The sequence below is a fragment of the Vicugna pacos genome, chromosome 27 (genome assembly GCF_048564905.1).
Source record: "Vicugna pacos chromosome 27, VicPac4, whole genome shotgun sequence".
In the NCBI taxonomy this organism is placed as follows: domain Eukaryota; kingdom Metazoa; phylum Chordata; class Mammalia; order Artiodactyla; family Camelidae; genus Vicugna; species Vicugna pacos.
The window spans coordinates 21760456-21788180 of NC_133013.1; the positions used below are offsets into that span (position 1 = coordinate 21760456).

A 27725-nucleotide genomic window follows, 5' to 3' on the forward strand; every position below is an offset into this window, starting at 1 on the left:
GGGCAGACACAGGGGCAGGCGGAAGGGCAGCTACAGCCTACAAGCAATGTTTTCCTCCACGTGTCCAAACCCCAAGGCAGTCTTTTACAGGTAAACCTCCCCGTGGCTCAAATATAAACACAGACAGTCAGCAGACACTTGGTGGGTGACTTCACGTCGGGAGACGGGGGGCAGTTCCTCTAGTCCTACGCCTAACAGCTGTCTTTTCTCCACCTTGGGCTACCTGGCCCCCTGGTGTGTTTGGACGAGGTGCTGGATGCCCGCCCTCCCGGGACTTTGTGAGTTTCATCCTCACCCACACGGCATTCCAGTCTGATTCTCAATGCCACACACACCTCCATGTCTCTGAATCTAAGAAAGGGCCTGTCTTCATCGGTGCTTCATGCGAGCCTGAGTAAGGGCTCAGAACCCATTTAGTCTTGGGACTCACATTTTTTTCTCTAAGGACCCGGAGATAGAGCTTAGGAGAAAAGACACTAACATGGTGACAACAGACAGTCCGGTGCTGCACATGGCAGGTCAGCAGGGGGAAGTTGGACCCAGGAGGGAAGTAATGAGGTCAGGACGGGCTACAGGTCTGTGGAGGTGGAGGAATGAAAGCTGGTGGACTGAGTATCGGGGGTGAGCCTGGCAGCAGAATCAGGAAGTCTGCACCTGTCAGGCAGGTAGGACCAGAAAACAAAATAAACCAAAACAAACCCAGGCACAGACTGGGTGGCAGAGATTCAGAAGCCAAACAAAGGGCTGGTAGAGTCCAGGGAATCCACTCAGACTCTGCAGAACAGGGATGTGGTACCAGCAGATTTAAAAAGGAGGAAGAGAACGCCCATAAAGGAGAAGACTCGCATTAGAGACAAGCACTCCAGCAGCAGGTCCCTGAAAACTCACAGAAATACTTGGATGGCGTAGAGTGAAGGGGGCAGAATTCAGGGCGGATTCTGATAAAAGTAACAGAAAACTCACGAGAAGTAAACCAAGGCCCACGAGATGAGCTATTTTATGGGACTCTGGGGTCAGGAGGAGAGCGAGCTCACAGGTAGGCGGTGAGCCTGGTGGTCAGGGAGGGCTTGGCTGCCTTTCAAGGGATGGAGTGAAGGATGAGATGCTTCTGCACCAGGGAGAGGTGCTCAGTAGACGTTTGCCGGGGACAAGCCTGTCATTCTTTAAACACGCTTCTCCTTCGGCTGGCCCAGAACCACCCTAGCCAGATTCTTCTTTCTCTTCTTCTGTTTCCTTTGCTCATGCCTCTTTCTTCTCCCACATTTTACTTTACCTGGGCATCCATCAAAGCTCGGTCCTCACCCTCTCCTGGAATCTCTTCTCTGCCTATTTATTCCCTTGTTGAACTCGGCCAGTGCCAGAGCCCAGCACGCACCTGTCTTTCCTACAGTAAATGTGCAACAGACTCGTGTGAACTGGAGAAATGGGTGGCGAAGGTTTCTACAATGTGTCACTCCTGGCATCTCATCTGTGCTCCAGCGCCCCAGCCCCTTCCTTTCTGTGGATCTTTTTTTCTTCCTGAGCATCCCACCACTGCACACTCAACAACTCCCAAACTCCACTTTATGTTCTCTCTCTCCCCAGATCTGTTCATGTCTACCCATAACCAGACCCTCGACCTCACGGGCTCGACCGTTAGGACGAATTCCTTAGGCTTCTCTCCTTTGCCTCTCATGTACTCTTAGTCACCAAGTCCTGCCATTTCTCTCTTGGAGATGTTTTCCAGATGCTCGCTTTTCTCACACCACTCCCATTGCTCTGTGGTTGCATCCTGTGGTCAATTGATCAGGATCTGTCAGTTCAGCACATGAACGAGCACAGTTTGCCCAACGATGACCATCCCCCAGGGTACCGAGGGTCTGCTACTCAGAGGTCTTTCTGGAATCCTTGTCACCGCTGCCTCTGTCCATGCCCACGGTGCTTACACGGCTCCAGTGGGTCCCTGACTGCTCAAACTCCCCACCTGCTCTGTCCTGTCCCTTTGGTTTCTGTGTACTGTTCTATGGCTGGGGAGGGGGCAGGTATCTCAGTTCCTGACCCCTGAGCCGGTTTCCGTCCACTGCTGACTCTGACTCATGCTAACTGCATGCACCTGCCAGCTTCATCCCAGCCCCTCCCTTCTTCCCAGGGCAGAACCTGCCAGTCTCCAGGCCCAATCAACCCCTACTTCTGACCTCCCTTCTCCCAGTTCGATCTGTATAAGCCGCCACACTCATGTCACTCCCCGCTCCAGTCCGTCCTGTACCTTCCCATCGGATCGAGCTTCCAAAACACGTTTGTTATGCTACTTTGCTGATCAAACGCTTCAACAATCACTACCGCTCCTTGGGATAAAAGTCCATGTTCTCAGATTACCCTCCACAGCCCGGCCCCATCCTGCTCCTCCAGCCCTCTCTCTTCTCTCCGAGTGACCCCTCTGCTCCTGCTGTTAGACCCCTCACGGTCTCTTCAACAACCCCGGGCTGGACTGTCCTCGCCCCTCCCCACCACCTGCAAAGCCCCGGAGTCCTTCACGTCCACCCCGGTCCTGCCTCTTTCACACACTTTCCCCAACCACCCTGCTCTACATGTGCTATTTTCTTTCCCGAGCCCTTCACTCGAGTACCCAGTCACTGCGAGGGTGTACACAGCTAACCACTGTGTAACACGTCCCACACTGCCAAGGAGGGCTTCAGCTCCTCAGAGTAGGTAGAACTATGAATCCTTCTGGGTCGTTAAGGATACCCACGCTCAGGGCTCAGTACACTGGAGGCATGTCTTACTTTGCATGGAAGGTGATTCTAACCAAAGGCTGTTTTTGAACCAAGTAAAACTAAATGTCATACATCGTTATCATCCTAATGGCTATTCAATCCACTCGATGTGTAGCGTCTTCTAGGGGATCTGGCTGGGGGCAGAAACAATCTCTTGTCTGCAAACTGGCAGAAGTGGGTCAGCCCTTCAGGGATGACCACAGTACTCAGCAAGCATTCATGTTTCTAGGCATCACGTAAGATTCACTTAAAACACAGCACAAGGAATTGGAGTCTCCCAGTTTTCGCGAGGGGAAAGCCGTGACCCTGAATGACGACTCTCCAGAACAGGCAAAGCCACGTGCGTAGTAAGCCCCTTGGAAACCTGCCGCTTTTGCTCCCAGCCTCTCCAAGTGTCTATCATCTTGCCGACACAAGCGATGCAGAGCTCAGGGTGACCACACACGTTTCGGTGTCGGTTCCCACTCAGCGCGGAGGCCGTGTCCCGGGAGCTCCCGGCCGCCAAGGCCACGGCAGCACGAGCAGGAGCCGAGGGGGCAGAGCCCGGGGAGGTGCCGGCAGGCAGCGGCCCTCGGGAGTGCTCTCCGTGGAGAAGGCGACACCTGTCTGCTTTCATTTGAATGTAAGGCTTGCTCTTCTGTCTGCAAACCAAGCTGAGCCGCCCAAAGACACCCTGCATCCTGTTTAAGTCACTGGGCCTTGACTTTGCCCCTGTCAAGAGCATTTCCATTCATCTTCAGGCGAAGCACGCTTGGCACAGTTCCACCGACTTTGAAGTCAATATTTTGAATATTTCAGAGCTAGAACTCCTGGTGGAAATATCTTTAGACATAGGACAAAGATAAATACACACGGTAACATGAATGTTAATTGAAGGATGAGGTCTGAGGATACTGAGAAACCCTAACACACATTAGAACAAAGCCTCAGGGTTTGAGGACTGACTGTGTGGCAGAAGCAGGTGAATAAACAGATCAGCCTGGAATACCTGCCTTCAGGCACAGAAATGGGAAATCAGCCTTTTACTTTCTGCAGCCAACGCTTAAGAAATACGTTTTATATTTTAATTACGAGGAAGATAAAAAAGCATCAATCCCCTGAAACACGCCTGTTTCTCCATTTTTAAAGTACACCTTTGTAGGTTTAGACTTTTAAAAATGATATCCTGATTTCCACAATCAGATTCCTATTGGGTGTTAATTCCAGCAGCAAAAGCACACGAAACACACTTTAAAGTGAGCATCTGCTGCATGAATGCTGAGAACATTTTAAAACGTAAAGGTTAGTGATGTCAGCTGTACATGTGTTTCTTTTCTTTCTGACCAAGGGAATTTGGTTAACAGGGACACTTATAAACAAGATAATGATAACTCTGAAGGTTCCCCAAACCTGGGCATGGACAAGGTCTTCCCTCAACAGTGGTTATAAAATAAAACACGCCAAATACTGCATCACAAGTAGCCTCCTTCACTTGAAGCATGCGTGATGTAATGGGGAGATAAACTAAGTTCCTGGGTGATGAGTCTTTGGGGGAAATGAAGAAGGAAATGAGACTCAAACCAAAAAGTAACACTAAAGCCAAGCGTAAGTTTAGGCAAAATAAGTATTATGGTCAGTAAGTTCATCAAAGCACAGCGAAAGGGAATGATCAAAACGGGGATGGGGAGTCAGGAAGCGCAGAAGTAAAGCTTGAAGCCAGTCACGTGGGAGGGGAGACTGGAGAACACCTACAGAAGGGAAGAGCTGAATGGGAGGGAGCACATCCCAGCCTGGCCTGGCTGGAGTGAGGGTTTTACCTTAGGAAGGGGGTGGGGGGGCATGCCTGATCCAAAGGAGGTGGAGCCAACTATGGAAGCATCTGGGGAATGTGCCCCAGGTCCTAAGAGGATGGAGATGGTGAAAAGTTGTGCCACAGGAGAGAAGAGAATGGCTGGATGAGAGGCGTTTTGAGCAGCTTACATCAGGTATGTATGTAGCAAGGGGTGGTGGAGATGGGAGAGATTCAAGGATAATTCTCTAGATAAGGGCTGGAAAATTGGCACTAATTGAGAAGTCAGGAGGGAGAAGAGGGGCAGTGGGAATTTTGTTTTGTTGGAAAATACATTCAGTTTGGGAAGATACTGAATTTCGGATAACTGGAGCATTCTAGGAAGGCACGGACAGGTCAAACTCTCAGGGTTCACTATGAGCAAAATCTTCCCGAATTATTCTGGTGTCTACGCTAGATAGACGAGCCCCTGAGCGTTCCTCATCCTACCTCCTGCCAGGGTACAGAGGAAGGTGAAGGAGGCTGGAAGTATCTGTCCAGGGCGGGAGCTGCAGGAGCGGCCCTGGGAGGGATCAAACTGCCCAGTCCCGTGGGCGTGGACAGGTCAGGCAGCCCACAGCACACAGAGCAAGGGCGTCCCGGGAGAGCACCGCCGGGCTGCCCGGCGGCGTGCCTGCCCGGGCGGCGCAGCCTTTCGCACACTCCCCCGTGTCTTTCTTTCAACCCTATCAAGACACCATTGTCTAATATTCGTAAAGCAGCATCCACCCTCGTGGATGGTGTTTCATTCTAACCCGGGTGTCTGAAATTTCCTTCCAAATGGTGGCGCAGGGAAGGACTTTCTATGTCAGGTCTAAACCCACCTTCAGAACAACATGAACAGGAACAGCACAGCCATAAAAAGGAACGGAATAATGCCATTTGCAGCAACACGGATGGACCTAGAGATTATCATACTAAGGGAAGTAAGTCAGACAGAGAAAGAGAAATATTATGTAGTATCACTTATAAGTGGAATCTAAAAAAAAAAAAAACCCCCGACATAAATGAACTTACTTACAAAACAGAAATAGATATGCAACCATAGAAAACAAACTTACTGCTACCAAAGGGGAAGGTGGGGTGGAGGGATAAATTAGGACTTTGGGATTAGCTGATGCAAACTACTCTATATAAATACACAACAAGGTCCTGTACAGCGCAGGGAACTATACTCAATAACTTGTAATAACCTGTAATTATAATACGTGTAACTGAATCACTGTGCTGTATACCAGAAACTAATACAACACTGTAAATCAACTATAATTTTTTTTAAAAGTGATTCTTTATGACATTCAAGACTGTCCTCTACCCTACTCTCTGTGTCAAAGCAAAAAAAAAAAAAAAAAAAAGACTTGGCATGAGTTAATTTCAGTTTTTTTAAAAACTACTTTTCAGAGGAAAAAGCTACCGTCCTAAAGAACACATCAACTCTCTTTAGTTCTGTGGCAGTTAAAATAGAATAATTTGCTTGAAATTGTTTGAGTATAATTGTGCATGAAACTGTTCTAATGATAATTAGGACTCTTTGGGCATTCTCTAATTATCCAACATGTCGGAAAAGCCAGAAAATGCTGCCTTCCCCCTACAGCTGCATAAATACCTGTGAACCGGTTACACTACCAGCTACCCTGCAGGTTTTGAGAGGGTTCCATGAGCTAACACAGGCAACTGACCAAAAAAGCCGTTCAGTAAATGCCACTTCTGTCCACACCAAATACAGACAACAACAGACACTTGAGCAAGGCAAAGCCTTAAAGGACTTCCCTATTTCACACCCAAGAAACAGCCAAAAGGAGGGGGATAGGTCTTGTGAAATCTCTGTGATGGGGAAAGATGTTAAAAAATCTAATTTAATTATCCACTTGTGGGTCAAGGCTGAAAGCTGTTTCTTAGAACTTGAAATGCAAGAATCAATTTCTAATGATTTTAGCTCACTGTAAAATGAGTCCTTACAACAGCTCACAAGACGCCCAAGACACTAGATGGTCCTCAGTGTGTCTACCCGCCTCACACTGACTCTAGATCCAGGAATTCGAGAAAATCCCCTTAGTTCCTGCACTAACACTGCTGAGATGTCCACTAGGACATTCTGGCATGGTCACCTGCTGGGGACAGAGCATTTCTGACCTGCTGTATCTTTTCAGAGCATCTCTCATCTCCCCTTCCTGGAGCTGCAGCTGGGAACACGTCTGGACCCCCTCGGCCAGAGTGAGTGTTTCAGGGATAAGCAGAGTTGGAACCAAGACTGGTCAGTCAGTGTCCCTTCAGGGTGTCTGTGCCCTCTGCTGCTGAACCCGGGGGAGATCACCTTTGTCCCCACACAGAGCCTGCTCAAGAATTACTACAGCGGGGAAGCAAAGCCAAGAGAGGGGGCTGAGCCCTGACGCCCTCGGTCCAGGCCACGCACCTGGTCACGGGTCTCCCGGAGTTTTGACCGGGGTGGAGCTTAGACTGTACTCTCTTGAAGCTGGGCTAACATTAATCTTTCGTGAGCGACTCAGAATGTGGCCACGACAATGCGGAGGTCTGGGGGCAGGGATGGAGGGTGGAGATTTGCACAGTGGGTCAGAAGAAAGAGGAGGCTTTGAAATCAGACAGTTCAAGGTCTGGACCCCAGCTCCACCTTGCACAGTGATCTGACCTCTCTGGCTGTTAAGGGGTGAGAGTCCTGCCTTGGGCCTGTGGTGAGACTTAAATGAGGTAGTCAGTGAAACCCCGCGGACGCCCCTCCCTCTTCAAGGTGGCTTTCCTGTGTCCATATCCAGATGTGACATAAGTGGGGAGATCACATGGCCCCTGGACACAAGATGACCCCTAATCTGAAACCAGAATGCTGGCTGGCTCCGTCAGCTCGGGCTTGGCACTGCCCAACTCTTACTGTTTGCTCCCGCAAATGTCTTGTGTACACTCGAAATGGAAGTCTGCTAAGTAAACATCCTCCTTGGGCAGACCCAGTGAGTCCTTTGCCCCTCCTTGATGACGCCTCCGGCTCCTCTCCCATTTAATCCCCTCTTTGTGCCAGTCTTGTGTTCCCTACTCTTCCTTCTGCTTCCAGAAACTTCCATTCTCCTTTTCATCCTTCTTAAAAGCATAAAAAGTTCACAGCATCAACTATGGAAATAACTTGAACCACAGGGCAGGTGGATGGAAAGGCCCTTGGAGATCATACAGGTGGGTCACTTTACAGATAAGGGATCTAAAGCTTTGAGAGAGGTTAAAACTCAGAATTGTAATAACCCAGACTGCTCTGCAGGATATCACCACTCCAGAAAATGGACAAACAGGGGGAGGAACTATGACTCCTATGAATTTACAGCCATGCCCGCGAAAAGTGTCTAGCGGGGCTGGCGCAGCACAGCCTCAGAATCAGGCAGAACTGCCAGCACCGCGCACTGCGTGCAAGCTGTCGGGTCTGTCAAGCGGGGCTCCTACCTACCGAAGCCCGTGTGTAGCCGCCCAGTAACGTCAGTTCTCCCCACCCCCGCCCCCCGCCTTAACTCAAAGGAAAAGGATTTGGAATTAGCCCAGAGCACCAACCTGTGCACTCCTAAGATAAATGATGCTTTACAGGTGAGCATTCTAATGGGTACAGAGCTTCCATTTGGCACAAGGGAAAGTTCTGGAGATGGGTGGTCGTGATGGGTGCACGACAGTGTGACCTGGACCCAGTGCCACAGAACTGCCCACATAAAACGGGCTCAAATAATCAATGTTATGTTATGGATAGTCGGTCACAAGAAGAAGGGAAAAAAGTGAACAAGCCCCTTAAATCTGACTTGTACTAATTATTTCCTTATTAGAGGGTAGAAGGGAGAAATCCTAGCTCTCCTTAAAGTAAAATGAGATTTTACTACAAAAATAAATAATAAATAAAGTTTGCTTTTTTTTTAAATTGTAAACTCTCTAGCATCCAAAGGCATTAAAATCTATCAGTAACATAAAGAAAAAAGATAAAAAAGCTATGCACGTCACTAAAACTGTGCACCTTTACAGATCTGGTAGAACATGCTACTCATGATCCGTCTCCAAGGGGAGGCGGAAGCTTCTGGGGGGCTGAGTGGCGGTTCCGAAGCTGGGATCCATGTGACAGGCCTATTTCACCGAAGCATCCGTTTGACCTCCCCGTCACAAAGACCTTGCTATCCTCTCCACCTTGCCTGGGTTTTTTTTTTTTTTAAAGCAAAACAAAGGAAAACCACCCCTTAGCACAGCCCAACCGGTCTGCCATCCTCTCTCTCTTCTGGACGTGAAAGGACTCCCTCAGGAGCATCACGGAAGGACACCAGGGCGGGAGGCGGCAGTGGAGACACCTTTCCTCTAGCAGCAACTTCCGTCTGAGTAGCACCGGAACAGAATTCCAATTTCTATATTTGAACACTCAAGGGCAGTTGTTAAAGGAGTCGGCTGCATTCTAAAATATCACACACGCCCCCTCCATCAGTCTGTCAAGGACAGAGGATTTGGGATTGTGTGCGCCAGGTCCAGCCTGGTGGCCTCCAAGCAGCAGACAGTGACTGTGTGACTCAGAGGTCTTATCCACGCCGAGTCTTCACTTCCCTTCTCAAGTCAGTCTGACAGACGGCCCTGCAGGAACGTCAACACTGTATTTTAATTAGAACACTACATAGCGTATAAACCTATCGAAGCAAATGCCGCGTCCTTATTTATCGTATACAGGAAGCCTCTGTTTGGCCACCAAGAACACTGTGTACCATAACGTTAATAATTCAGAAACACCCAGCTAGCCACACCCCGTTCCACACACTTCACTGTAACCTGCTCTGATGTCTTTGGAGTCTAATGTAATAACCAGAGATGCAGAGGCCTGAGGAGCAGATCCAGTTTCTTTCTGCAGGACACACGAGCCGGCAGTAACACGTGCTCTCCAGCAAGAAATTCACAAGGTTTTCACCTCTCCAGTCCACACGACAATCTGTACTCTCGACCCCTGTGTCTTGCATTCTTCCCCTGAGGGGTTGTGGTTTCCTTTGGCGGAACAGAAAACACCGTGTCTCCTACTTCAGATCCTTTCAGAAATGGAGACTTCCTACAAGCTGCATGTCGATGGTGTTTCAAACAGGCACAGACATGGACCCAGGTTTTGGTTCTGAAACGAAACTTTTGTCACTGCAAAAACTTCAGACTCGTATCAACAAGGTGCATTTATCACACACACTGAGGAGCCTGGTGGCGGTGATCTCCCTCCTCACCCATCCTACAGGAATTCAGGGAGGGCAGAGATGGCCAGGCCACCAGAAGTGGGTCCCATGTGCTAGGTGGGGCAGGGGACTTAAGGACCCACCGGCAGACACTGGGATTAAGGTGCTGCAACAAAGGGCGGGAGATGAAAGAAGAGTCAGGGGGTTCAGACACAGGGGCGCCCCTAACTCCGGCCACGCTCCTGGGAATCGCTGTTGGGGGCATCTTCCTTTCCTTTGTTCAGAGCATGAGAAATGTCTTCCTCTCCTCTGAGCAAGGCTGATCTGTAACCTCCGCACGTCTGCTCCTAGGCTGTCACCTTGATTCTCTCTTGTCCCAGCTTTTATCACCCCATCCTTCCAGCGGTCCCCTGCTCTACACTGGCTTCCCTGGCTGGGTTCTGTCCCCTTTCTAAGCCCAGTCTCTCTAAAATTCCACTCCAGATGCCAATGGGTACTTTAACATTATTAAACTTTCAAATCTCTTTCCTCAGGCCTGGAATGTTCCTACATTATTATTTCTAATACATCTGACTTCCTGTTGACAACTTACCATGGTTTGTGAGTTCCCATCAAGTCAAGGCACTTTGGGAAAGGAGAATTTTTACTACAGAATCACGAAGTTAGTCAAAGATTTGTTTTTTTCACTCCAAACTTAAAAGAAATCAAAATGATATAAATCTATAAAATACTAAAAAGCTTTCAATCCTGTAGCTGTTTGTAAGCATTTGTCTTGAAAAAGAAGCTTATTTTCACCCTCTTTTACAATTTATCAGAATTCCCGAGGTTAAAAAAAAAAGTGAAACAGTAAAGCCAAAATGTTTATGAAAATATTAAGATTTTATTACCATTTCAAACTTGCTACTTCTTTGGCACAAAGCAAATTTATGGGCAAGGTTATACATCTTCATAAAATGAACATTTGAATTGTGTATTATATAAAAAATACCTTAGCTGAGCGGTTTTTTTTGCCCCACTGGTTACATACATGCATGCGGCCTGGGTTCTCTCTGTGGGGCCTCCGAGGAACTAGAGATAAAGAACAATTACCAGGGGGCCTCTCTGTACTTGAGGGGACGTGAGCTGAGGGCATAAGAACGAACAAGCAAGATCTGAGTTTTGCCCTCGTGGGGCTTACAGTCTAACAGTCGGATTATGTCCGCTCTCTTTACTCTACAGTAAGAATGCCTGGTTTTAAAGATCTGAAGGGGGCAGACCCCTGCCTGATTCATTCCCCTCACTCGACAGATCAGAAATTCAAAGACAAATAGATCACCTCGGTGCACATGTCCCCACATGTTCAATGCCTGCAGGCATTTTCACGGAGCATCAAGAGTCAGGATGTGTGATTTGTGGGCCCAGGGCCCTTGACCTCACTTTCCAAGGGGATTAGGCTCACATCGGCCTCCTCCAGCCACTTTCCCCCGCAGGCTCAGCCCTACCAGGTCGCACATCACACTCCACCAGGCCAGACCAGAGTTGTCCACTCCAGGTGAGGCTGACTTCTCACGTACTTGTGAACAACAGCCAGGAACCACTGGGGGCTGCTTCACAATGTCTGAGCTCCTGAACTGCAGGGGCTCACTCCTGCTCATCACCAGAAGGTGCTCTGCACACAGGGGATGACCCAGGATGAACTGTGGCCAACGATGATGGAGATGATGATGAAGATGATCTCTACATATCTTACCTGTAATTCTAACAAAAACCTGAACAGTGCAGTTAAGGTGCAATTATCAATTCCGTTCATCTACAGTTACTAGAGTTTGGTGAATTACCCAAGGCCGTGGAGCTAGTAGGTGATAGAGCCTGGCTCTGAAACCCACATAAGATGCCTGCCTCCAAAGCTAACCCTTGTGCTCTGAACCCCACAACAGCCCTAGAGAGGGGTGGCAGCAGCCACATGGTCCCTTGACAGCCAGATGGAGTCAGGAGTGCGGGCACCTATGAACCCCCCCCTTCACCAATGGACTTAAGGATGCTACTCAGTCCTTCCCCTAACTCCACACTTATTATCTTTATGAAGCACCAAAACCTTACCAGGAAGCCCCAGAATTCATGGTGCAGCAGAAATCAGCACACATGTTGCCAGACCAGTCACTGGTTCCATGGGCCTCGGGAACACTCAGACCCCACTGTGCACAGACCTGGGAACTATATGCTTTGGACCACTGTTCCCACGTGTGTTCTTTCATTTCCTCCCTGCTTTCTCTCCCCCAGTACTTTGCCAGTTATCTCAGGAAAGTTATCTCTATTTATGGGGACTGCCTCTATTCTAATTTTTAAAAGAATGCTATATTAGGGCGTTGATTGTTAAAGGATTGGGAGTGACTCAGAAGAATGTGGACTATTCAACTCTGGGACAGAGGTTAGCTAAGGTGCAGAGGACAATTCTTTAGCAAGGGTGCAATGAAGATGGGAGGTGTCACCTGCCGTTCACAACCAGGTAGTTTGAATTTCTCAACTCAAATTTTTCAAATAACCAAATACTATAAACACACCCTCCACTGGCTAACTGCTCAAATGGAAGCACCGAGTCACATTAAGCCATTTATTTAGATGTCTCACCTCGAGGGAGAAGGAAAAATTAAAGTTCAGGAGAAGACACCAAGACCAAGTCTCCTTAGGAGCTCATCACACGCACTAGAACATTTTCAAATGAGTCAGTAATATTTTGACTTTGCACTCTACCTTGGACCACAAGATCTGAACCACAGAACCTCTGACAGAGCCTACTCAACTCTTAACACCAGGCCACTCTAGACGCACTGAAGGAACAGGCAATCAGAGGAAAACCACATCACTAGACATAAGGAAAGAACCTGTAGATTCTGAAAAGGGACTGATCTGGGGGATCAAAGTAAATGAAAGCTGTGACACAGCCTTGGACCACAATGCAAGTAACAGCAGAAACAGATGCAAATTAACCAAGAGGGAAGGACAGTCCTCGAAGTTAGTTCATTAAATCTACCTACAAGTGAATATCTTTCTATACCACTCCTGAACCAAGGAGAAATGAAAACCACAATGATGGGCTAGGTAAAAAAATAATGATGAAATAACCAGGTATTGAAAGGCAAAAATAACAATAAAATCACCATCACCATCTTGACCATCAAGATAGCCAAGTCTGTAACGATGCTAAACTAACGTCTGGAATTCCGAGCTTAAAGACTGTGGAGGTGCCCACACTTGCTAACAGCAGGGAGCGGGAATTCACAGCCTTTCCACGTCTGCAAGAGCCCATCACTCTCGGAGAATGTCTGACGAAGGAGACGCTGTAGATAACCTCTCTTCCAAGAGTCTGTTAATTCTTAGAAACTGCAGAGAAAATTTTCTGTATCTATGCGTTAAATGTTCTGGGCAAGTTTTGGTTAGCTGGGTTTTGTTTCTTTTTGAGTCCCCTACTTGCCTATAACCTTATAACCTACAGTAGGCACCTGCACGTCTCAGTGAAGCTCCCCCCAGGCTAACCGGTGCTGGTCAGGATCACCCTTTGCACCTCTGTGCCTCTTTGTCTCAATTCTTTTTGACTGTTTGACTCTGGTTATTCTCCAAGAAACTAGAGTATGAGAACATAATAACAGTGGTTACATAACTAAGCTAACAAGGAAATACTATTTGGTACAGGATTTAAAAGACCAATAATGGGACTTGTTATCAAAACTGGCGAAGTGAAGGCGTGTTTCTCTATTCTCCCCCCCTGAAGCCCACTCAAAACAAAAAGAAAAATATTTTAAATAATAACACGATGAAAAGGAAACACTCCAGAGAACCTAGAGTATGGGCATCATTACCCCCAGAGCCCCACCAAGCTTGAGGGCAGCACTCCAGGAGACAGTGCGCAGCAAGCAGATCCCCGTGGAAGGGACTTTTAAATCTCACTCTGGCTCCGTTTCATGTTTCCAGCCATGCCTTTATTTCCCCCTTATTGTACCTTATCTCCCTTTACATATTACAGAACATTCTAGACAAGGTATAAATCGAACAATCAATCAAAAGTCACTGTACCAGCAGGATACCCAATTTCCGTATTGATGACAGTGCATCATCAGGAGGATGTATTTTCTGCTTAGGATGGAAAAACATGTAAAACATTTAGAAACATTTCATCATAAACTGTAAGTTTTAGTGCTGAAGACACTGCACACGAGGCCACTCTGACGTTCTGTGGTCTAGAACCAGACTGTGGACTCCGTGTCCCCCCATCTCTGAGCAGTGCCCTGCACACACCAGATGCCTTCTGAGCGGGTGGGAGCCCTTAGAGTCCCAGATAACCCAAGAGGACAGGCCTCCCTGACGGGGCCACATCCGGTTCGCCTCACCTGGGGTACAAATACTATTAACTATTCAAAGTCAACTCAACTCCTTTTGCGGTGACTCCACGTACCTCGAGAAACCTTTACATCTGGCTTTCTCCGAAATTCACGTACATGCAGACAACGTGTTATAATAATGCAAATATCTGCTTTACCTAATAGTTCTCACTGACAATGAAGTGTCTCATGATGGTCCCTGAGTGCGCCTTGGCCGAGTCCGATCAACTCTGGAACACGGGTAGGATGTACTTCTGGGGCCCCCAGTGTGATGTGACCCATGGGAAATTCTCCTTGGACTACGCAGCTCAACGAGAGCTAATGAGCAGAGGCCCTCACTACGCGATCTAGTCTGTTCCCGCACTATTAGATGCCAAGTCAGACCGAAAGGGCTGTCAGCGCTGACAGTGTTACAGGAGCGTCTCGGCTGTGGGGAGGCTCACCTGCAGCCGCCCCCGCCGTGCACAGGGCCATTTACGTGGGCTGCAAAGTGAGCGGGGTCCCCAGGGTGGTGAGACGGGCAAGCCCTGATCACTAACCCAGGTTAACAACGCTGGTAACTCAAAGGAAAAATACTGGTTTATGAAATTATAATTAAGAAGATTCTAGTTCAAAATGAGGACCCAAGCCCATACATTTGCTTCCCAACCAACCCAACTCTACTGAAAAAGAAGTATAAACGTTCAGAAAGAAGTAAGTCCCCAGTAGCAGAGACAACAGGAAGATGGGGCTAAGTCAAGAGACAGAAGAGTTCAGTACATTTCTAGTGACTGGAGGAGAATGGAGATGTGAGGTGGAGAGAGCGGCCCAGAATACACCCCAAGAGGTCTTCAGGGAAGGCAGAGGTCATCCGAATCTCAGGAAGGCCTCTGGCTCAAAATCTGCATGCAACTAAAAATTGGTAACTTAGAGAAAGTCTGATTAAGGAATTACACAATCTACTCCCCTCCCTAACACAGAGTTTAAAGGCCTCTGGGGTGAGCTAAGACTTCTAGTTGGTGTTCTGAAGTAAAGTCATCCTCATCCTGGCACTGGAGACCTCCTTCCATCCAAAACAAAGCCTGCCAGTTAGGTCACCAGCCCAGGCTGACTTCGCTCTCAGGAGCAAGGCTGAGGGAGGAACAGATCTGCTCACACCATGGGGAGGAATCCCAACCTGATTACTCAGTCCTTCTTCAGTATCAACAGATGACCAAAAATGATGATGATGACAGCCAACATTTACTGAGCATCTACTAAAACCCTAGTACAATTCTAAAAACTTTCCAGGTACTGACTTATTTAATCCTCAACAGGCCTAGCAGGTTTCCTCTAACCACCATTATTATTATTAAAGTGTTTTATACCTAGCAAAAGGTAAAGCAAGGATTCAACCTGCATCTGAGCCAGAGACCAAGCTCTTAACCACTAAGCTACACTATATCACACTACCAACATGTAAGGCAAGCTACTGGCACAAAACACCCAAATGTGTCCTCAGAGGAACAGACAAGTAAAGGACCAGTATTTAGGACTTAAAAGAAAAAAGAAGAAGAAAAGGAAGAAGAAGAAAAATACTTACAATTAAAAAAAAAGGCTACACACAAATCTGAGAAAATACAGCCATAAAACAAGAACAGGATGCTATGAAAAAGGGAAATCAAAGAGGAAAAGTGAACTCAGAGATGAAAAATGATGGCTAAAATAGAAAATGTAACTCAGAGGCTAGAAAAATAAAGTTGAAGAGACCTCCCAGAACTTCAAACAAACTAGACAAAGAAACGGAGACCATGAGAGACAAAGGGGAAAATCCGAGTCTGGTGTAACAGAAGGCATGCTCAGAACTATGACAACAGAACCTAGACTCTATAGGAGTAAAGGCTGAGCTGACGGGAACTGAGAGCTGAGGGTGGAAGTAGGTGAACAGAGTTCAGATTCTGACTAAAGCAGATGGAGCCAGATGTAAAGTTTATTACTTAAAAATCATGAACGCTGTCAAAGAACCAAAAATAACCATCAAACACCAAACATATCAAATAAAAAAGTCATTGGGATTGGATAACTTAAAAAAATGCCATGTTTCTTAGCAGAAAGTCAGTAAATACTGTCTAAAGTTGGGGGAGGGGGTATAGCTCAGTAGTAGAGCACATGCTCAGCATGCATGAGGTCCTGGGTTCAATCCTAGCACTCCATTGATTGATTGATTGATTGAATCTAATTACCTCCTGCCAAACTACACACACACACACAAACACACACAATACTGTCTAAAGTTGCTCCTGGGTGCTGGGGGTCAGGAAGGAGAGGGGTCATAACCACTTTCCACCATCATCTCTTCTGTTTGTTTATTTGAGTAAAAATGTGTGCGTGTTATTTGAGTAAAAATGTTACAATCCGTCATTAAATTGTTACTCACCCTTCATGTCATTCATCACTAAGTGTTCTTACCAGCAGGCTGGCATCTCTCGGTGCCTAATGGTATATCCTACTGTATTTATTGCAGCATGTTCTCCATGAGTACCCCAATGGCATTTTCTTTTAAGAAATGAGGAAGGTGGTTCCTACCCTGTATCTTGCCAGCCATCACTGAGTGAGGAAATGAAATGCAGGCATTATCCGGACTAATTCTCAGAGTTACCCTACCCCCTCCTCTACCTCATTCCGTCCTTCACAAGCCAACGACAGCTCCAGCTGGAGCACAATGACGGCACTGTGTTGGACCGGTGCCTCGGTCCTCCAAGCCACCAGGTTCTAATCTGCAGTCATTACATTTAAGAATCTGATCTAAAACTCAAGACTGAATATTAACAAGGTCAGTGGCAAGGAGATACTGATGGGCCAAGCATAGGGCTTACAATTACAAGGAGAATTTGACACAACATTGTACAATGACTATAATTCAATAAAAAATGTTTAAAAAAATACAAGGAGAAATTTCATATAAATGTTTTTAAAATATTCAAAGGTGGTTTTTTTTAAAAAAAATTAAAGTACAAACTAGAGACCTGATTTGGCAACCGTGCATGTTGGGTGGGAAAAACAAACAAACAAAAACACTTGACAGGAGGATCTTAAAATCCATCAAGAGACTGAAACAAGGCAAAAATTCTGATGAGGCTGTGAAGAATGTTTCTGAAGGCAATGTTCAGTTGTAGCACAACCATACCCTCCTAACCCAAGCCACCTTCCTGACAGACCACCCACGTGGACTTCTGTGTCACGTGATGATGATGCCACCAGCCGGTGGCTCATTTAGGCCAGCAGTGGCCTTTCCCTGCGGTGTGTGTGACCCCATCTGAGTATTTTACTGTAACCACTGAGGGACTCTGTGCATCTTAAGCTCCTCAGGAACCAAGACAAGGGGAGAAGGTGGGGCTTCCTACTCAGGTTCAACCCTAATTGCTCTGAAAAGGCTGCCAAATAAGGATCTTAAAACCTGTTTCTATGCATTTTGCTCATATTTTATCAAATAGATTGGCATTAGGGATCCACCAGATCACTTCAATTCTCACATACCTTACAAGGGTCATCTGACTGTATACCCTAAGGATTTACCTAGTAATAGAAGGGCTAACACCTTAAAATCCATTGATAAACACAGTGGACTTATAGAACACAGCCCAGTTAACCAGAGAAATGACTGTGCCCTTTAGTATCTCTGGCTATAATTCAAGGGCACTAAACTTCAGTGGGGTGGTGGGAGAAGGGAAGGATTTAAGATGCTTTTCCTTATGAATGGTGTCTTACACCAGGGATCCATTCTGCCAAGAAACCTACAGACACTCCGGACATAACCCTTCTACTGCCAGAGCCCTCTCATTTTAGGGTTAAAGACATCCTCTCACTTTAAAGAATTGTAATGGACCTGCAGCCTGATAGGAACTCGGGAAACAGAGAGGTTTCCAGCAAGGTCAGAGAATTTATTTTACTTGCTGTTCCATGCCGTTGAGACAGATGCATGTGCAGAGTCTGGTCTGGGATGAAGTCAGTAAATCCTTATTGAAAACTGCCAAGTACCAGGGTCTTGAGCAGCTGGTTATGATAAATACCCTACATCCTCAGAGAGTACATGACTTCAGGAAACCATCGGCGGTGATAGTGTGAGCTCCTGGAGGGAAAGAACCCCTTTCTTAAGTTATCCTCAAAGCTGGGCCCAGAAGTGCCACTTGGCTTTTTAAGTATTTTCACTTCCCATCTTAAAAAAAGGAACTTCTGCAATTCAGTAAGAAAAACCAGTCCAACATAAAATGCTCAGGAATAAAACACTGCTCCATTATTTAAAATAGGTCAAATGGTTCCTTAAAACCAATTTCAGGAATGAAAATAAACAGAAGAATGAGAAAGAAAACTGAATTGCACTTAAAAAATAAAAAGAGGTCAAATAGGGAGAGATTATGTTGCCGGATCATTTGTACACAACTGCGTTATTTATAGACTGACAGAATCATTAGAAAGCTGGCTACTACTGGCAACAAATTAAAAGAGGCAGCCCTAGAAAAATGTTAAAGTCAGAAAAAATACACTGAAGCCTTGCACTTACCGCTTAGCAGCCACAAAAGGGGGGTGTAAACCCTTTACTTCGACTTCCTTCTACTAGTGTGTCAAGTGGGGACCACAGTATCTGTCCTATCTTTCTCACAGAACTGCTCTTAGGAACCAAGGCAGTGTATGTGACAGTGCTCTGGAGATCACAGAATCCTTCAGAAAGTCAACAGGTTGCTATTTTTCAAATCCTTAAAGGCTATCTACTATAAACCTTTTCATTTCTTTCCCTCTTTCTTTTCAGCTTTTTAAAAATCCATTTTATCAAATTTACACAGAGCACTTTACAGTTACTTATTCATTTTTCATAACAAACACTACTATATATACTACTGCAATTTCTCCACTGTACAAAAGAGGAAACTGAGGCACAGAGGAACAACCAGGGTGGGCAGGATTCAAACCCAGGCAGTCTGGCTGTGGCTGTACTGTCCTTGCTCTGCACCACGCAGCCCACTAAAGCTATCAAGGCTTCTGTTTGCTAATGCTCAGCCACCTTCTCATCAGAATCCACAAAACGAAAGGCAAAGCAGTGAGAACCAACCGACCCCAGTGCTGAAAGGAATGAGTGGACTTCTTGGTAGAAAAGAATCATTTCTATTCTTCCTTTCAATTGATTTCCAAAGATTCAGGAGGCATTTTTTGTCTTCAAAATACTGTTAGAAAAAAAGTGCAGAATTCCAGGGGGTAGGGAGGGAGTGTTCACCTCTCCAAGAGTACTCAAAGTCATCTTTCAAATGCAAACTGAAGATTTTTTTTTGATGCTATAAAAGATCAGGTGACAACGGAAGAATGTACCAAGCATCCAGCACAGTGCCTCAACATCAGGTGCTCAATTTGTTGAAAGACTGTGATTTCCAAAATTTTTAGTTTCTCATCATGCTCAGATCCTGTAATTCTGAGAAGAGAAATCCAAAACATTTTGAATAACAGTATTCATCTAGAGCACCGGTGTCTAAACCTTTCATCAGGTATCCTTCACAAAAGTGAGAGCATGTACTCCTGATTTGTGTGTAGACGTAGATTTATATATCTTAGAGTTTTCAAACACCATATAAAATCTTATGAACATTTAAAACAAAAATATACATTGAAAAATGATAAATAATGAGCAGAAATATAAGTTCTGGTATTTTCTTTCTGCATCTCAATGTACAGTCTTGACTATCTTCCAAGATGCTCACCCTCTACCCACCCCATCACCTTGGGAAACTCCTAATGTAGAGAATATAGTCTGATTTTTAGAACAGGAGCTCTAGAGTCAGGCTGCGTGGGTCCAAATCCTGGCTCACCTTTTAACCCTGTGTGACCCTGGGCAAGTCATTCATCTTTCCTGGTCCTCAGTTTTCAAATCTTTAAAATGGAGTTAGCAACAGTCCCCACCTCCCTGATATGTCGATGATTAAAATAATGTCATGTGTGAAATGTGCTTAGCACAAAGGAAACATTCAAGGAATGATGCTAAACCAGAACTGACATTGAATGCAAGCCCCCTTTTTATAAGTGGAGAAAATGAGGCCCAAAGACATTACCTCACGATCCACGCAGCCTCATAGCTGCACATCTCAGTGGTTGACCAGAAGCCACACCTCCTAGCCCCAGGCCAGTGATCTGTCTACTATACTTCACTAATTCTAGATAAACTGGACACGCCCCAGGGGTTCCCAACTTATCTACCTGTCTGTCTATCCTTACAACACAGACGTTGAAAACAAGGGCCAAGACTCCAGTGCCTTTCCTTTGATAACTATTTGGTATTAAATCTACTTGATATCTCCCTTAAATCTATTTTCACATCACAATTCACTACTCCAGTGATGTGACACTTCCCACAGCACACCAAGAGAAGCCTGTGTCTGCAGCCAGCTCATCGGCATGCCTGAGTGCTGATACAGAGAGCAAGAAGATATTTCTGGGAAAGTAGACAGCTAAGATTTGTGCATTTCAATGATGCAAAATTTGCCTTTTTTTTTAAAGACCTATACAAAAGTAATAATAAAAGAGTGGGGATGGGGCGTGGGTTGAAGTACAGATGCTACAAGAATGGCAGAATGTTGATAAGTGTTGAAGGTGGGTGATAAGGACATGGGGTTTATTTTAATATTTTACTTGCCTTGCATATAATAAAGTTTTTAAAAAAATAAGTAAGTGGGGGGAGGGTATAGCTCAAGCGGTAGAGTGCATGCTCAGCACGCACAAGGTTCTGGGTTCAATCCCCAGCACCTCCTCCAAACAGAAATAAATAAACCCAAGTACCTCCCCCTCATAAAAAATAAACAAACAAACAACACGGCAAGGGGAAAAAAATGTAGCTGTTGTAGAGGTCTCAAGGGCCTGAGGAAATGAAGGCAAAAGACAGGCAAAGGCAGTCATTGGCATTCCAGATATATATTTTTTCCAATTCTGCATTCTAATCGTCAACTGACATGAAATACACTCATATTCCTCAGGAATAAGCACCACAACCGCCTTTCTCAAGCCTTACAGAAACGTCAGACTGAGACAGCTGTCAGTACACGTGCGGAGGACTGCAGGCTTTCCGCTGACAGTAGACGGACTTGCACCCACTCTTGCCCCATAAACGACGAGAAAGACAAACGTTGTTCCCCCATCTCCTCCAAGTACTCCTGTCACCCTTCCTGGAATGGCCCCACAGGCAGGTGTCTCTGAAGAAAGCAGCTTTGTCTTGCAGAAGGGAGGCCAGGCATTTGGAGGACTGGCTGGTGGGCTGCAAGGGAGAGGGGGATGCTCTCAGTCCCTTAGGACCTTACTCAGCTCTCAGGACCCTACTGCCTCTCTCCCCTGGGCTGGGGTTCCACATTTACACCCAACCCAGGAGGAAGCCAGGGTGGCCACAGATACCTGAGGCTCAACCAAAGGAGAGTAAGACCCTGGAATCTCGAACCTGAAAAGAAAGAGCCCTCGGTACAAAGGGGACTCTCCCCATTCCTTTGGCTGACATTCAAGGGCCTTCTGTACAATACAAGGGGGACTGTACTGGGGTCTGAGTGAGTCCAGGAAGAGCCAGAAGCTGGCCTGTCCTCAAGGAGATGACACTCTTGCAGAGGAGTCAGACAGCCAGAGCAAACCACAAACCAGGTGATGAGAGCTGGAACAGAGCTCCGGGAGCAGAGGAAGGGACGGCCGCCTCGTTGGCAAAGCTCTTGGGGGAAGCGGGGGAGGATGCTGAGCAGCCTCTGCTGGCTGGAGAAGGGCATTCCAGGTAAAGACACAGAAAAGCCAAGGCACTTTTTTTTCTTTCACAAGCATACCTACAGGGAGCAGTCTTCATTCCAAGCAGTGCTTTCCAGAAAAGTGCTGCTGATTGGAAGAGACAACTCCTGAGAGATTCAGATTCCAATTGTCTGGGGGGTTAATTAATTAACTGTGCAGCCCTTTAGTAAATGTGAAGATGGGAGCATAACTTGAAAGTAACAGAAGAATGGATTTTAGAAGATACAGATGCCTACAAAATTCCCCAAGAAACTCTTGTCCCATTTTCAGTTCAGAGAGAAAATATATGGAAACAGACAGGCAGGAGGGGTTAAACAAATTAAAATGAATCTTCACCACACTTAATCCTGGGAAAGTAACCGTGGTGCTCTCAGTTCTTACACGTCAAGAAACGCTGGTCCATACTGAGTCAGTATCAGGGTTTTCGGATGACGTTCAAGCAGAAGCCGAGAAGCAGGCTGAGGACGGGCCCCTGGGAGGCGGCGGCACACAGGAGGGCTGCTGCGGTGTCACGTGCTGCCCTCCCGGGTGCCTTGGAAGGGATCACAGGCAAGATCGGGGGTCACTCTCCCGGGGCAGAAAGTGACCAAAGAGCCACAACTCCGCAAGCAGAACACACACAACCTGACACCAAGGTGCTCTCTCCCAGGGAGACCGGTCATTCACAGGAACACCAGAGCCTCCCGTACTGGGTTCGTTCCCGGGCCTGGTGAACCAGATAAACAGACTCAAGAGGCTGCTACCAGGTGATGCTGGCAAGGGTGTGGGCAGAGGCAGGGCTATGCCAGGTAAAATGCCAGTTCTCCCGAGCTTGTTTTTGTTTAATTGCTTTCCTTCTTTGACGGGACAATTCCCAGGTCTCACTCCTGAACTCCAGACTCACACCCTACTGCCGACTCCACATCCCCACTTAGAAGTCTGGTGGGCATCTCAAACTCACCAAATCCAGAGCTAGACTCCTGGTCTACCCCCTCCCCCAGTCTGAGCCACTATCTTAATTGCAACTCTAGGTTTCCTGTTACTCAAGTAGAGTCAGCCTGGATTGTCCCCGTCCCCACTGGGCACTGTTTGTTGCTTCTACCTTTACAAACAACATCTGTATCTGAGCGCTTCTCACCACCTCTGCTGCCACCACCACCGTGGTGCGAGTCACTATCATCTCATACCTAAAATAGTGCAGGCGAATCCTAACTGGTCTCTCTCCTTCTGCCCCTGGCACACCAGCCCCTCCAACGTATCATTAACACACAGCCAGAGGGATCCTTCAGAAACCTAAATCAAATCATGTCACTTCTCTACCCAAAGTTTTCCAAAGGCTCCCCCGTTTCATGCTATAAAAGCTGAAGTCCTTGCAATGGTCCACAGGGCACGAAATGATCTCCCCATCCCACCCCCCGACCCTGTTACCCCCAGTCCTCCTCTCCCACTATGCTGCCCCTCCTTTGCATGTGATAGGCCCTGCTGCAGCCACTTCTGTGCCCTTATGTTCCAGGAATCCACCAAGCATACTCCACCCGCCTTTGTCCCCACCCTCCTGCACACAGCCGCCAGGCAAACCCCTCACGCTTTGGGCCAGTCCTCTTTCTCTGGATAGAGCACATTGTAATCACCTTTTTAAAATCGCAATCCAGATGTCCACTCTCCAGTACTCCCACTGCCTTACCCTGTTTTATGTTTTTCTCTTTTTCTATAACATGTATCATATTCTAACCAATTATCACTTACATAACTGTTAGAAACACTGTTTTTTCATTGGTATTTGCATACTTGTGAATGGAAGCTTCACAAGAGCAAGGATTTTGCTTGCTTGTTCTGTTCTGCAAGAACGCAGGGCCCATAGCAGGCCCTTTATACATTTGTTAATTCAGCATATCCAACAGGTTATGAGGTTAAGTCAAGGAGTGTTTCATAATTCAAAATCCTGGAAGTGGAAATGTTACAAGTTATAGGGACAAGAGTAATCATTAACACAGCAACCAAAAACAGAGATTCTGAGACACTCTCGCATTATTTATGACAGTAGGGATAAATCAGATTGAGTTAAACCATCATACGAGAATCTTGCTCTGATATTATAGACCTTTGCAGTCAATATAATAATCACTGCACACGGTTTGGGTCATTCCATGACAATCACCGAAAACAGTTTTGGGTAAGTTGGAATTCTCATTTGATAACCAACCATAATAACAGAGGCGTTAGCTCGCAGAGTTATAATTACCTCCTGGGAACTCACTCTTTGTGGATATATTCTGAATACAGGCTGGCTTCATGTTTTCCCCCTGACGTAACTGCCCAGATTTCACTTTGTTTAAAAATGTAAACTGAAGGAACAAACTAATAATCAGCACTGGAGGCACATCAGCACTGGAGGCTCTTTGTGCTCCTTTTCCACTTGAAAATGTACGCAGTGCTCAGTTAACAAGTAATCTCCAGGTAGGGCTCTGCTCAGCGACTCAGCAAGTAAGAGATAAGCAACAGTTAACTATTAGTCTGGGCGATGAATGTGGATGACCTAGACTTCCTGGAAACAAAGGTTTCCAGTTTCATCATGGTGCTCCGGGCCTTTAACACTCCGAAGGAAATCAATATTGTGGAAGTTATCAATGGCTCCATTTCACAGAGCCTTGAAAACTCAACAGGAATCGGAGGTACCAGGCATCACGGGGGCATTCATATTTTAAGAGGAAGTGTGCATTCAGGTCCCTTGGCCAACTTTAGGAAGAAAGGACAAGCCTATCTATGGAAGGTCATCCCATTAGTAAAGAGCAACCAGAATGTCCACAGTGGGGTGGGAGGGGGGTCTCACCTCCTCGTCCTCTCCACCCCTGACTCTATGCCCAGGGAAGTCTCTGGTTCTGGCCAGAACACAGGCTCGGTTCCTGAGAGCTAGGCCTGGAAAGAGCACGGCAGAGGTGGGGGAACAAAAGAGGAAGGGTTTGCAAAGTAATTGCAAGGTGTTGGATTACAGGTGAGGTTTCCCCTCCTTTTAAGGTCTCCTTTGGGGATATAAACACCTCGGTAGATGATGTGCTATTGGATTAAAATACTAATGCAGACCACTCCCCAAAGCCCAAAGAGCCCTCAGGCCAGAGGAGCAGATTCAAAGAGCCTTCTTCCCCCGAGCTGCAAATGAAAAGAAAACCGCTTCATTGTTCTTCAGTAGCCACACCCACCAAGCGCGCCCCGCCCTGGGCATTATTTATATCCACGGGGTGAGGAAGGAAGCAATTTCTTTAATATCTTCTGATCTAAGCGTCTGGTCTACAGCATGAGCTGAGCACTTGGTTACTATAGCTGAAACGATTTTATTACTATTCCTAAACAACAGTAACGTCCCATTTGTTGTGCTTCCGCCGTGTGCAAAGCATCGCGCTGGAGGACCTGGCGTAAGGTGGTTAATGTTGTCATTATCATCATTACTACCACGGAGGGGCAGAAAAGTCTTCTCTTCTTCCTTTCCAGGTTCTTTGGCTGGTCTAATAATTAAATTTATATAAAACATATTAACAAGAGAAAAACAAACAGAAGTTTAATAACATGTTTACACAGGAAAGACCAGGAAAACTGAGTCTCTGAGATGGCAGAAGCCCTCACCTTAAACATCGTCTTTAGACTAAAGCAAAAAAAAACAAGACGGTGGTAGGGATCAACTCTGGGAAGTTACCAAAGAAAGCACCGTAAACAAAGGTGAGGCTGTTATGCAGAGTTAAGTCGCCTTCTGCATTGATAAGAGCTGGTAGAGAGAAGGTCGCCCCCCACTCTCCCAGCGTGGGAGACACCCTTACAAATGGAAATTTCCCTCATACGTGTAAATGGCTCTTACAAAAGGGTAACTTCTACTCGGTTTTCAAAGCTCCGCCTGTGTCTGCAGTTTCTTAAAATCTGCCTCAAATAATCCCTAAGCCTAAGAGACATATTTTGGGGTGGCCAGTTTTGCTCTACAACCACCACCATTATTATTTTAACTGAGGTTCAAAATGATTAGGAAACTTGCCTGCAGCCAGGTAGTTAATAAGTGGCCCAGGCAAGACCTAAACTCAGGTCTGTTTGACTCCAAAATCCCTGCCCATAACCATGAAAAGCACCAGAGAGCGAAGGCTGGCAGGCACATTCCTCCCCAGGTTACCCTTGAGACAACCTTGCCTGAGCTGCGCTGACATAAGAGCCAGAAATCAGTTCTGGCTGTAAGTCATCTAAATGAAGAAATAAATCATGAAATCATTTCAAGCTGGGGATCTCTTCCAACTCGGTGACACAGGAGTCGGCTGGGTCCCTGCAGTTTGGGTCGGGCCCCTGCCCCACCCCTTTTTTCCCCTCCCCTTCTCCTGTGCTCCATGGGCGGTTCAGAATTCTTTCGACATCACAGACCACTTTCCATGGCAGCCCCCATCGCAGGGTGGATGGTGCGTCCGCTGCGGACAGACAGGAGAGGCCACGAGAGGAGAGCCCTATTCTCTCACAGCCTTTCAGCTCCAGGCTCACAAAGAAGCCACACGCTGGTCACAAAGCAACGACTTGGTCACTGCTCTACTGACCTGGTTTAAGGTCTATTAATTATGGTCTATTTTCAAGGCTCATGCTCGCTTGTCAGACGCACTCCGTGGCTCACAGGGGCTGGGTAGAGCGGAGACTGCCCTGTGCACACCTCTCCGAGTGGAAGCCGGGCAAGGCACCAAGACCCAGAAGTGCCCACTGATGGACACGTGGGGCGAAGCTCATCCCGGCCACAGCCCCTCCTCTTGGCTGCTCCCACCTGGTTCCCAACCCCTAACGAGGAAGCTGTGTTCACGAACCCTGCCTTGGCCCCGCCGGAGCTCTCCCGGGATACAAAGGGGAAATCAGGAGTGGGAACCCAGTATCTAGAGGCCGGCGGAAGGTCAGTTCCAGGGCAGCTGGGTCAGGGGTAAGCACAGCTGGATCTGGAGGTGAGCTGATGCACAGAGACCAGGAGTAGGGCAGAGGCTTGTTGCTGAAAGAGCAATGACGGGGCAAGCAGAGGGAAGGAGATGGGAGACACCAGCCCAGACGGGGATGCTGAGAGCCTGAGGGTCGAGGGCTTCGGCCACTTACAGAGTTCCCAGCTTCAGGCCCCCTGAGATTTGGGGATCTCTCAGGTATGAGAGGCTGTGTCTTTTCAACAACTACCCCTACTTGGTCTATGCTGGTGGGTTCCTGGCCACCAAAGACCATTGACTAAAGCCATCCATGTAAGTGTACCAAAAACACTTCCCTAACCTTCTGTTTTCTTCAACTCTTAACCAACTGTATCCGGCCAACCTTTTAACTGTAGCTTCCGGATGTTTCTAGGCTAGTGCTGGCTGCATGCACACGTGCACACACATGTGAATAAATGTATACATGCGTACACACACATATAAACACACCTTACGCCAGGGACACGGACACACACACACACACACACACACACACACACACACGGTAAAATCTCCCTAGGACTGCTACAGTGCAGCCACTGCAGAGATCCACTGCAGAGACTGAATCCACCACGTTTCCCAGCATAGGCAAGAAAAGCCAATTCAAAAACAGGAGGCAGTGTCCCTGAAAAGTCATGAAACGCAGCCTTACATCAGGAAGGCACCTCAGAAGTCATGGAGTTGGGCCCTTTGCTTTTAAAACCACAGAATGCGAAGCCCAGACGCGCGGCGCACCTCTGTGTGCGACGTGGCGTCATGGATTAGAGGGAGTGCTGGCATCAGAACTCATCCCCCGGGTTCAAAAGGTTTTGTGTTCATCTAATTTTCGCAAATTAAATCTTTTAGACAAATCAGTATGCCTATTATTTAAAGCAATCCTGCAAAAGAAAGCATCATTCTGACGCCCAAATAATGATCTCCTAAGTGTATCTGTGTTGAGACTTTGGATCCTT

General features: G+C 46.9%; 1 protein-coding gene and 1 long non-coding RNA gene across 2 annotated transcripts in view; both read right to left on the minus strand.

Annotated features, from left to right (window-relative positions):
• Nucleotides 1-27725, minus strand: part of ABHD17C (abhydrolase domain containing 17C, depalmitoylase) — a 45811-nt gene that overhangs the window by 10852 nt on the left and 7234 nt on the right. The window lies entirely within an intron of this gene.
• On the minus strand, nucleotides 25124-26130 carry LOC140689841 (uncharacterized). The gene is made up of 2 exons (XR_012064978.1): nucleotides 25977-26130; nucleotides 25124-25314 (listed from the first exon to the last, which is right to left on the minus strand). It is a non-coding gene; the product is annotated as an uncharacterized lncRNA (long non-coding RNA).